Source organism: Rhipicephalus sanguineus, chromosome 7 (assembly GCF_013339695.2).
Source record: "Rhipicephalus sanguineus isolate Rsan-2018 chromosome 7, BIME_Rsan_1.4, whole genome shotgun sequence".
Taxonomy (NCBI): Eukaryota; Metazoa; Arthropoda; class Arachnida; order Ixodida; family Ixodidae; genus Rhipicephalus; species Rhipicephalus sanguineus.
In genome coordinates, this window is record NC_051182.1 from 113,027,951 (window position 1) to 113,041,289 (window position 13,339).

Consider the following 13,339-nt stretch of genomic DNA (forward strand, 5'->3'; position numbering starts at 1 on the left):
TCATGAATGTTTGTCGTTTGCTCCAAGCGATTCTCCGCCTCCTCTCCCACCTTCCTCTAGACTTCAGCCATCGTCTCATTACAAGTTAGTTCTGTTCCAGCGTCGCAAACAACACGACTGTGCACTCTCGCGAAGTCGGCGAAAGCGACATCTGCTGGAGAATACCATGGCGGTGTTTGCATTTGGCCGCCAGAGGCTAATGTCACAGAGGAAAGCTAAATCTGAGAACAAAAGAATGCCGTGTTCCGGTGCTCCGGGGTACGCTATAGAACACAGCCACACGTAAGAAACAGAAAAGGAACATTGCCGACCGAGGGGCACTGAGCAAAAAGGTCGTTCAGACTTCAGAGGCGGCGAACCGGTAAAAGGGCAGGCAAGCATGAGGGGAGCTGGAGGTGCTAGGCACCAGACGAGCGCCGTTGGGTATGCGTTTACACACGCAGCACTTCCGTGCAGTGGTGTCGGAAGATAGAGCTTGGCTGCATTGCGAGTGCTTGCAGATAGGCCTGCCAGATTAACACTGACGAACGAGCTTGGTCGTGCTTCCGAATGCATTAGCCTTACAGTGCAAAAGAAGTGGCGAAGCAGGAATAAATAGAAGCAGTTCATAAGGCGGTTCCCAGGGGATTACAACTGCAGGGCTTACTCTCTCTACGACATATACCTCAATTCCTTTCTGTCGGGTTTCTCATTCAGCCGCTGGTGGTTTTTGTTACGCGAGGAATGCTTAGCGACTAATGAAGGCATCGATGTTAATTGAGATTGGATTACTTTTTGTTGCACGCCATAGCAATATGAAGTAGGCTAGCGACTGTTTACCTCAATATTTTTATGGCTGCGGATATATAACAAAAACATGAAGCAGTAAGGCTCACGGATATTCGAAGCTCTGTAAAATCGTTCGCCATGTGAGGGATGAAGTTCACTCGGGCTTATTGCTAGGATCTCAGCGCAGTGCTTCAAGTGCGTCGTCCGTGGCTATCTTGTGGTGCGATCACGCTCATAATCAAATGCTCAATACAGTCCTAAAACAAGTCTAGGGGTGCTCAAGACGACTAAAATAATACACTTAAGAAAAACGACGATGAAGCCATCGCAATAATTAACTTAAGATTGCTGAAAACGCTTCCGAAACATGCAGCTGACACCCACACCGCGCTAAAGAGGACGCCTCCGCCTCGCCAAGCGCGCGATTGCTCCTTATGCCGGCGCTTCTCCGGTGCCTTCGTCCCGACACCTGAAGGAGGAAACAACCAGACGGAACTTGCTGCAGGCGACACGCGACTGAACTGCCATAACAAGCAGATAGTCGATAAAGCGCAGCGAAAAGTAGCGAGCATGTTGCACAGTGAGTTCGCGAATCTGCCTAACAAGATTCTACTCGTGCCGGGGAATAGTAAAGCCCTTGCTGCTGCCGTGTCTCAAGGAATTCCGGCCGACGGCTAGGGGCGGCGGGGGAAGTAGACTTTTCCCTGACGTGCATTGACTGATTTTGTAATACAGTTTTTCCTATCTTGCGTTGTAAGTGTGTTGACCCTAGAAAGTGCACGAAATAATCGTCCTGCTAACTCCATTAAAGTGACAAAATGTGCAACCGACAATGATGTGCACAAGTCTGATCAAAATTGGGGCACAATTATCAACAATGATATATTAATTTATGACTTAAGAAGTTGTGTCCAGAGCGGGACCTAAGTATTCATGGTGAAAAAATAAGCGGGAACAGAAAAAAAGAGTGCAGACGGCGCAAGACATGCCGCAGGCTTGATCATATAGGCACCTTTCACTGTACTGAGTAGTGCACTGCTGCAAGCTGCTTTCTTGGCATGTTAGCCTGCATATGACGTGATCCCGCCGATTAAAGGGGTATTAGCATTGTGTGAGCACTCAACTACATCTAGAAGTATCTCCTTGTATCTTTATGCAGGCCACAATAGAGTTGTTGAAATCGATCAACATTAAACTGTAGCGTTACTAAGGTTGGTGACATTTGTTGCCATTCCTACAGCAGGACGGAGGCATTACGCCAACACGTAAAAAAAGAAACGACGATAAGATTTCACAAGAATAGTTGCACGGAGATGCTATTCATGAGTTTGCTTTGTTGCCGTGGGTGGTCGCTACGACTCCGAGGTCACTCTTGTACCGCTCATCGAGAATGATGACCATAAGGTTGTCATTGGAATGATCCACTGCCATGTTTACAAGAGCTCGAAGGAATTGACGGTGCATCAGCTCGCACAGTACCTCAAGCTAGCATGGATATCACGACGCAGAGGTGCTAGCGCGCCAACGGGCCTGCCACCATGAGTTATCTCAGCACTGTATGCAATAATAAAGGTCGTAAAAACGTTGCAGGAGTGTACGGTAGGCGAGTATTTATGTTGACGCGGCAATAATGCGCAGGGAAAAGAACGGCCGCGTGTCGGGACGTCGATATATTGGCAAGGAAGCAACACGAAGGTGAGAGAGTACTGCCACGGCCCTCAGGAGAGGCATAAACACAGCCAAAACAAGAGAAACGGCTTTGGGTGGACGGGCCGCTCTGCTTTATTGATGCGAAGATTGCGCGCGGAAATTACCGTATTGCCTAAGGGAGAAGGGTTCAGTATAGTGAGGGCCTGCATGGCGTAAGAGTGTGTGCTGAACTGGGCGAACGCTTTCCTCACAAGAGTTACGAAGATAGAGAACAGTGAAGCATGAAAATCGCGACTTGGACTTTTGCATCGCACCGTCTACTGTGAGACGTGAGCGAGATCTCGAGCTCCTTGGGGTTATTGCTCTTAGCCGGGGAGAGAGAGAGAAAAGGTAGCTGAGGTTTAATTTCTGTAAACCTAGTTATCGCGAGAGAAATGTATGTTTCGCTGGTCTTCCAAAGACTTTGCGCACAGGCGGCGCCGGCAGTAGCTTCTATACTGTCACGCTTCCACGCTTGGTGAGCTTCTCCATATCGTCCTATCGTAGCCTCTCTTTGCTGGATATTTCAGTAGGCAACATTGCCTTTGCTTTAGATTTTGCACTGTGCCGTCTAGTTATATGTACTTGCTGATTGGATTCAGTCTGACGTCTGCGCTGAAGTGCACGCACGCCTGCGCGCCATCCATGGCGAGACTGAGCGACCAAGACCACGCGCCGGCGCAGGAGCCGTTAAACCTTCGCCTAGTCGCGTGGTACCGCAGCGGCTAAGTTCCCAGCGAGCGCAATGCGGAGACTCACGGCAGTGGATCACGCAGCGTTATTTGGAGATAGAGAGGCGCAGGGACGAAAGAGCAGCAGCTTCGGCTGTAGCGTTCAAGCTGCCCGACAGCCAAGAGTGTTCTCCCAATTCTGAGGCTCGTGCCTTCAGCCACATTGCTCTTCTTTTGCCAAGGCCGGTCGCACGCCCATGGCATTGCGCTTGCGCTGCGGTGGTTCAAGGTCATTGCAACGCAATGAATGACCTTGCGACACATATATACAGCTTTCACTCTATAGAAACTTTTACTTTAACCAGGATGAGTGATCTTCAATGTAGGGTGGAGCCCTTAGTTGAGGGTCCCATTGGCTCGCGCGACTCCACGTTCCCTCTGGATCCGCCGACGCTGCTCCTGCAGCTCTGAGCTGGTCAAAGCAGTCACCCAAGAGGAATGTGATGGTGAAGGAATAGGGGTGTAGTCCGGTGGGTGTGAACATTTCCAGATTCAGTGGTATTGCGTCGGCGTCGCTCCACGGTAAGGACATTATGAGGAATATTATGTGGGGAGGAGGAGGTCAAGGGGGAAGATACATCAGAAAGAATTACTATGTAGTTGCCTCCACGCGACACCTTTTCGAAACTGCCTAAACGGTGCACCAAGAATATATGGAGCCTGTCCGCTTTTTTTGCATATGCGGCTACACTGTAACGAACCACCGACTCCGAATTCCAGTTGAACTACCCAGATCCGAGGCAAATATTTTCGGTGACCTGTGACTTTAAGTGTGGTTGCGCAAGCACACTTGCTTGCGGCATCGAAATGACAGACAGTGCTGCCTGGGACCATTGCAGCAGTAAGGAAATCTTTGAGGATGTATATCATGTCATTGTCACCGCTGCAGCTCCTGAAGACAGTCCCTCTCGAATATGTCAGCACGCCTAGACGACTACCTTCGTTCAGTGCAATCAGCCTTGGTATACAGGAACGCACGAGTTTCACGTCAGAGAGCGACAAAGATGCTGGGTGAGTTTATGCGAAGAACCAGCCTTGTTGAACGACTTACACTCTTGTCTTTTGTGTTGAATAAGAGTTTTAGATCTATCTCTCTCCTTATTCTTAGCTTTCTGTCTCCCCTTACCCTTTCCCCTCTGCAAGACAGCAAATTGTATGCTTGTCTTTCTGTTAACCTCCCCGTCTTTCACATATAATGCATCTCTCACTCTGCTCGCCAAGCGTTCCTATCTGTAGAACCGGGATTCAGTAGTCAGGCGTTTTTTACTTGGCGTCGCTGGCTTTGTTGTATAGCTAACTCTAACATTAAGGCAATAATAGCCCTTAATGCCCCTTCATGTACGAAAAGTGACCGTCGGTCGCGATGGTGGCATCGGCGCCAGCACTAAGTGATGCGAAATATCATAATTTGATGACATCACGGATCGCCAAATTTTGTGACGCAATTACAACGTCAAATAGCATGACAGCTGTGGTGACGAAGAACGACGCTGGGGTTCGCATGCGCGGGGATCTGGCCAAAAGTGCGAGAAGACGAAGCGGAGAATAGGAACAGCCGGCCCAGCGTACGGCCGTTGTCTCTGTTCTCTCTTCCTTACACATCACATAATGCCGTTATCACAGGACATATTGGTTAGGCTTAAGGTGGGCCCATCCCGGAGGCCTTGTGAAATCGCATGAGGTGCAGAAAGCTTGAAACGCCTCCGATGCCGGAGGCCGTACATAATTACGTTACGACGAAGAAGCTTTGAGGGCAAGAAGCGGTTAGTGCAATCGATCGACTAAGACGAAGAAGCAGGAGAGGAAGACTAAGAATATGGCTTTCGCCTTCGAGTCGTCTCAGATGAATGCATTACGGACAGCACGAGTTTTACATGCACCTCCGACGGCATGTCGTCCTGATTACTCCAGCTCACACGCTGTTCGTTCGATGCTAACCTGATTACAACGTGTCCAATCAACGCTAGGGCTAAGTTTATACTCCTGCGCTGGGGAATACGACGCCATAGATGTGATGGGGATAGCTACAAAAAGGACAAGCCGTCTCTATCCGTGTCGCAAACGGCGCTGCCCAGCCTTAAGAATAAACAACAGGGGTTTGAGGAACAAGCGGTCTAGTGAGCCAGGCGAGGGCGCTACTCATGTTTACGCTGTATAGTACGCTTTCACATTGCGAACAGTTCTTTGAACATGAAAGGAGAAGAGATTACGGAAAACAACGGAGAAATTGGGAGTACAGATTGACACAGTTGCCTCAACCATATGTTAAATGCAAAACATTTTCTTGGAGAACCAAAGGACCCTCCAGTATCTATCTATCTATCTATCTATCTATCTATCTATCTATCTATCTATCTATCTATCTATCTATCTATCTATCTATCTATCTATCTATCTATCTATCTATCTATCTATCTATCTATCTATCTATCTATCTATCTATCTATCTATCTATCTATCTATCTATCTATCTATCTATCTATCTATCTATCTATCATTTTCGATAGTTACATGTGTATATGTACAGGCGCACATACGAACGCACGCAAGAATACACACGAAGTATGGTTGAAACACCCCCCGCCATTCCGGAAGAAATCCTTGCTACACTATTGCTACACACCCACGCGCATAAGAGGTTTACGGGAACTTTTTAGCGGCGATGAGTCACCATTACCAAACGAATCAGCCCGCTTTACTTCGTAAATTTTTCGAATACTTCTTCCTCCAGTTCAGGCTACCGTAACGAGATGGTTATTTGTCGGAAACATGTACTTCAAAGCAAAAGCGTAATGCGGTGGCCGGGTGCGCACATTTCCAAGATATCCTTCGAAATCCCACGCTTAAACCTACATATCATCTGTATAAAAAATCACAGCATATCCACGGAGTGAATGATGATGAGTGGGCGAAGCTGCGGAGGTTCATCGGTAAACCCTGAATCTTCCGTGAATTCTGCCCAGTACATCATCACCGACGGGAGATCGGGCGCGTTTATACTAAAGGTTCGATGAGTTATGACGACTTGCAGCTCCCTTTATTTTACATGTACGCTGTGAATTTTCATTGTTTAGAAAACCATTGCTTTAGAAAACATCTGGCGTCTTTCGTTAAGCAGCTGGCGTCTTTTCGTTTTGCTTTAGAAACATCTGGCCTTCTTTCGTTTTGCTTTTAGAAAACATCTGGCGTCTTTCGCTGGTTTATTTCATCAATCAACGGCGTTTTGAACAAAATTTTTATTGTTTAATCACGCACAGGAGAAATCTCACCAGGCACTACCTTGGAGGTAAACAATGGCTGCTAATGGGAATGAGAGACAGAAGAAGTCGGCTTTTAGCTAACACTTACACTTCTACTTCTACTAACGTTTCCTACTGGAACATGCCAATGGCTGCTAATGGGGAATGAGAGACAGAAGAATACGGCTTTTAGTTAACGCGCACGGTGCGAATTTTTTATTGTTCAACAACGCACAGGAAATATCTCCCACCGGCGCCACCTTAGAGGTCATGATCTGGTACTAGCGTTAAGACTGGTTACGCACTACGACTACGACAACAACGAGGGACGAACGGGTGCCGCTTTAAGGAGCTTCGCCCCTAAAAGAGCAACGCAGATCTCATCACTGCTTTGATCGGTTCGTGGACTCCGACAAAATTCCATAACCTATGTCCGCAAAATAAACAAGAACGAGGTACAGTTCCGTCTCATTCAAGAAGTAGAAGTTTCCTTTCATACAGGAAACGGTTTTAAAGAGGGCGCCAAGAGATGAACGCCGATGGATCGTTCAATATTAAATCTCCGAGCACTCACACGGAAGTTGCGATTGCACTCTTTTGTTGCAAGCTTCCATTCTGTGTACATAATTTGCGGAAATGGCCCTAGCCAATAGCTTCGATATTACTAGTGCGTAGCCGAACCTCTTCGGTGGATCGGAAGAGTCGTCTCACGTGGTTGCTCCGCGATAGTGAAGAACCTGTAGCAAAGCTTAAGAAAGAAGTTCAGGGGAACGCGGACGGTGCTACTCGTAAGGATGGCAGTTGCTGCCGTAATGAAGAGTCCACTTGTCGGAATGTTGGCTTAGCGAGACCTTTCCGGAATGTTAGCTTAGCGAACAATTTCTGACGGGAAAGATTGTTACGCATATTTCTATAGTAAGTTTAGTTAGCAATACTAACTTATAAGCAAAAAGAAACCTCTTAAATGGAACTGTTTGATAACGTGTGCTTTGAGAGCGAAGGCATATGTTATTGCGTAAGAATCTTTGCCGAAGTGCTCATAGCTCTGCAGATGCAGCTTTACAATCGCATCGCTCAAAGTGTGGCGGAAAAAGGAGAGTGTGTGTGCGTTGGCGGCACAGATCATAGCAATATTTGTTGGTGTTCTACGTGCCAAAACCGCGATATGATTAAGAAGGGCGCTGTAGTGGAGGGCTCTGTTGATTTCGACCACCTGAGGTCTTTTAAGGGGCACCTACGTCTAAGACACGGGCCTCTAGCATTTTTCCTCCATCGAAATGCGGCTGCGACCGTCAGGATGCGATCCCGCGACCTTCGGGTGAGAATTTGAATGCCATAACCACAAGAGCTCCGCGGTGGGTTGGGGCGCAGGTGAGGAGGGTGATTTGAGGAATGTTTAGTGCTGCGAGATTGAAATATACTTGTGGGAATGCAGCAAACTGTGTCAGTTTATGCGCAGTCGTCTACATGCTCAGTTGCCTTGAAGAATTAATCGATCACAAAAATAGTAAGCAAGAGGCTGTGAAAAGAAATAATAACAGTAATTGTTGATGTTTTACGTTCCAAATCAACGATGTAGTTATGAGACACCGTAGCGGAGAGACATTGTAATTTCGGTAACCTAGGGAACTTTAATGAAGAAGGGAAGACACGTGGCAAGAAAATATATCATCATCATCATCAGCCTGTCTACGCCCACTGCAGGGCAAAGGCCTTTCCCATGTTCCGCCAATCAAGCCGGTCCTGTGCTTTCTGCTGCCACGTAATACCTGCAAACTTCTTAATCTCATCTACCCACCTAATTTTCTGTCTCCCCCTCACGCGTTCGCCATCTCTTGGAATCCAGAGGGCGTACGGCAGGGAGACACGATCTCTCCAATGTTATTCACCGCGTGTTTACAGGAGGTTTTCAGGGCCCTAGATTGGGAAGAGTTAGGGATAAGAGTTAATGGAGAGTATCTCAGTAACCTACGATTCGCTGATGACATTGCATTGATGAGTAATGCGGGAGACGAATTGCAACTCATGATTACTGAACTGGATACGGAAAGTAGAAGAGTAGGTCTGAAAATTAATATGCATAAAACTAAAGTAATGTGGAACAATCTTGGCAGAGAACAGCGCTTTGCGATAGGTGGCGAGACACTGGAATTTGTAAAGGAGTACGTCTACTTAGGACAGGTAGTAACCGCGGAGCCGAACCATGAGAGTGAAATAACTAGAAGAATAAGGATGGGTTGGGGCTCATGCGGCAAGCATTATCAAAACATGAATGGCAATCTACCACTATCCCTCAAGAGGAAGGTATATAACAGCTGCATCTTACCGGTACTTACCTACGGAGCAGAAACCTGGAGACTTACAAAGAGGGTTCAACTTAAATTGAGGACGACGCAGCGAGCGATGGAAAGGAAAATGATAGGTGTAACCTTAAGAGACAGGAAGAGAGCAGAGTGGGTCAGGGAACAAACGGGGGTTAAGGACATCATAGTTGAAATCAAGAAGAAGAAATGGATATGGGCCGGGCACGTAGCACGTCGGCAGGATAACCGGTGGTCATTAAGGGTAACTGAATGGATTCCAAGAGAAAAAAATATATAGAAGCTTCATTGCGTTGCGAGTGCGTTCGTCACAGCAGTAAGGTTTCGTGTAAGGACGATTACAGCCTTTTCGCGCTGTACATGGTTCAACACAGCGATGCTTTGACACGGAATATCCTAACCGCTCCGCATCTGTGGCATAGGGAGAATGCCCAAGCTATACGTCTAAGTGCACAAGCTAGGACGTGGTGGGGTGCTATGCAGAATGGCACGAGTTTGCGAAGCTCGGAATTTTTCCGAGCTCTGGCGACACCCCCTTTTGAACGAGCTAACAGTACGAAAAGGTCAAATCTACCCCTGAGCGCACGCTGCGTTCCATTGGTTACGATGGAACGAAGCGTTACGTGAAGGGCGGTAGACAAAGTTGGGCGGTGTCTTGAAAGCAGAGGCATCTTCTTTGATTTGTTTGTCGTTCCACTGAGTGCAGAAGTGCAACCATGCACAAAAAGTGTCAAAAGCATTTACTAACAATATTTTTTAGAGGTACGGGTTGTTTAAATTCTTTTTCAAGAGTTTAATGTCTGCACTAAGTATCCTTTAGGATAATCAGCACCGAGGCATCTGCGATTAGCTCCGGCCGAGCGCCTTACACCACCGTGGCCAGAGCTAATCGCCGAGGCCTCATGTGTAATCATCATTGTAGGCCTGCACATTCTTAGCGTTTCTCGGCCGGCGTCCGCCCTTTTCGTTCTCTTATTAATCATCTGCTCGCTCCCAGAGCACGTGCGCGTGGCTGATTAGCTAGTTGGCTGGGCGGTATACCTAGCTAATTAAGTCAGGACATGTTATTACGAAGATAATTAAGCCAAGTCATGCTAATAACGAGCTGATGAAGCCACATCTCACTAAGACCATGCTATTGAAGGCTCGTAAGGCTATGACCAAGCTAATTATGACCATGCTAATCATCACGGCGCTAATTAGGACTTTACTCAATAAAGTCGCGCTAATTAGGATTAAAATAATTAGTGTCGTACTGATTAAGACCTTGCTACATAAGCATGGGTAATTATTGTAATGTTAATTTAAAAAACCCAGTTAAGACATATATATTCGATATCATGTTCATTATGACCTAGCTAATTAATACCATCAGAATTGAGGCCGAACTGACGTGGGATTCACTCCGAAGCAGACCGAGCAGACTGAGTAAACGAGCCACGTAAAATGGTCGAAGAAGCTAGGGGATCACAAGCTCCTACGATGGCTCCAGCCTTGCAGCAGTAGTGCGAGCTGACCAAGTTTTTTTATGTGCGAAGAAGCTCCTGCTTGGCGTGCACCGCATGAAACGCTTGACAGGCACACCGGCGCAGTGCTCACGCCGCAACGCCAGCGAGCGGCACGATTCATCTATGAGCTTAATCGCACAGACTATGCCACAGGCACGAATAACTAAAGGTTATATCCTCACGTGGCGACGATGTCTCGCATTCAATTTCACCGCGCTCAAGACGTACCACTAACAGCCACAAAGCAAGCGCCCCTGGTGGCATTTGTGGAGAGAAATGGTACTATTGACTTTTTGTGGAGACATTGTTTCTTCCGATTCGTTACTGGAGAAACATGTTCAGACGTGTAATGCAAACAGCATTACCATGTCCATTTATTTATCTGTAATATTCGAGACAAGCAAAACGAGCTGCACGAGAGTGCTGCGTGTGCGCCCTTGTTGCCTTCGAGAGTGGAAATATCCATGCTGCAGGTGGAACGGAAGAAGTTGCCCGAAAGAGGACAAACCCCCACAAACACACCTCTGGGAGGCCCGATGTTAAGTTGGTAAAAAAATTTGGCAGATCCCACGCACTGTGGGAATCGATGTAATGCGAAGCAGTCAGCAAAGAGCTGCATACATCGCCTTGTTTGTCTTTGAGCCAAATGAAATCGTTCATGCCATGGCACCTAGTCCACCATAAAACGCACGTTTGCCATACACGCATGCATGCACAATCTAGTATACACCATACCAATGAAAATCGAGAGATATGGCCGCGAGTGCACCCTGAGTATAGCATGTAAATCATGCCATACATGACATGCATATCATGGTTTTTCATGTTACCACCTGTCACTAATGTTGATCATACAGTCACATCGCGCAATACCAGTTTTGGTGTATATCAAGCTAGCAAAACGGCCGCGAATGCGCCATGAGCGTGGCATGCAAATCATGACATACATGACATGCATGTCATGGTTTTCATGTTACCGCCTGTTATTCATGCTCTTCATACAGTCACATCGCGCAATACCAATTTTGGTGGATATCAATCTAGCGAAACGGCCACGAGTGCGCCATGAGCATGGCATGTAAATCATGGCGTACATGTCATGCATGTCATGATTTTCATGTTAACACCTTTCATTTACGTTCGTCATACAGTCGCTTCGCGCAATACCAATTTTGGTGTATATCAAGCTAGCGCAACGGCCGCGAATGCACCATGAGCGCGGCATGTAAATCATGACATACATGACATCATGTCACGGTTTTCATCTTACTACCTGCTATTCATGTTCTTCATACAGTCGCGTCGCGCAATACCAATTTTGGTATATATCAAGCTAGGAAAACAGCCGCGAATGTATCATGAGTGTGGCTTGCAAAGAATGTCGTACATGACCTGCATGTCATGATTTCCATGTTACCACCTCTCATTTACGTTCGTCATTCAGTCGCGTCGCGGAATACCAATTTTGGTGTATATCAAACAAGCGAAACGGCCACGAGTGCGCCATGAGCATGCCATGTAAATCATGTCGTACATGTCATGCATGTCATGATTTTCATGTTACCACGCCTCATTTACGTTCGTCATACAGTCGCTGCGCGCGACACCAATTTTGGTGTACATCAAGCTAGCGAAGCGGCCGCGAATGCATCATGAGCGTGGCATGTAAATCATGACATACATGACATGCATGTCATAGTTTTCATCTTACCAACTGGTATTGATATTTTTCATACAGTCAGTTCGCACAATACCAATTTTGGTGTATATCAATCTACTGAAACGGCCGCTAGTGCACCATGAGCGTGGCATGTAATTCAGGTCGTACATGACTTGCATGTCATGATTTTCATGTTACCACCTCTCACTTACGTCCGTAATACGCTCGTGTCGCGCAATACCAATTTTGGTGTATATCATGCGAGCGAAACGGCCGCGAATGCACCATGAGCGTGGCATGTAAATCATGACATACATGTCATAGATGTCATGGTTTTCATGCTACCACCTGTTATTCATGTTCTTCATACAGTCACATCGCACAATACCAATTCTGGTGTATATCAATCTAGCGAAACGACCGCGAGTGCGCCATGTGCGTGGCATGTATATCATGTCGTACATGACATGCATGTCATGATTTTCATGTTACCACGTGTCAGTTATGTTCGTCATACAGAAATGTGTCGCCATACCAGTTTTCGTATATATCCCTTCATTTAAACGGCCGCAAGCGCCCAGAGACCATGTCATGTAAGTCATGCTGCACATGACATGCGCGTGATGATTTGCATGTTAGGACATGTCATTATGTTCGTCATGAATTCTTGTCATGCCTTACCAATTTTGGTGTATATAGAATTAACGGAACGGCCGCAAGAGCCTAAGGCCGTGGAATGTAAATCATGCTGTTCATGAGATGCGTGTCATGATTTTCATGATATGACCTGTCATTTATGTTCGTAATAAGGCCATGTTATGACAGACCAATTTTGGTATACATCCGATTAACGAAACGGCCAGGAGAGCACAAAGTCGTAGGCGGCTAGATAGATAGATAGATAGATAGATAGATAGATAGATAGATAGATAGATAGATAGATAGATAGATAGATAGATAGATAGATAGATAGATAGATAGATAGATAGATAGATAGATAGATAGATACGCTCAAAGTCGCAGAAGTTCGCTAAGAAATGCTTCGCATTTAAAAGATAGCGCGACAATCACGCTAACGTCCCGGCACTATTGCAATGTTGGCTGAGTGGCGGCGCTGACACGTTCACACGTGGTGTTCTTTTGAAAACCGCCGCAAATGCCGCACATGATTTTGGTACGCCATCCTCGTTCTTGCAGCCGTCTTTATCATGACCGCCGTAGTGCGACCTCGGAGCAAAGTAGTGTTCCCGAGAATCTCGGGCCATCCTGCATAGCACCGCTGCTGAAGCATTCGAAGGAGCACAGCGCAATAGAAGACGGGAACAAGATGTGTGTGTGCGTCGCCCTTTCATGTACCCGTCTTTTATTGTGCTGTGTTACCTCTAACTCTACGTCGGGCACCGTAGGCCAGCAGCCTTAACAG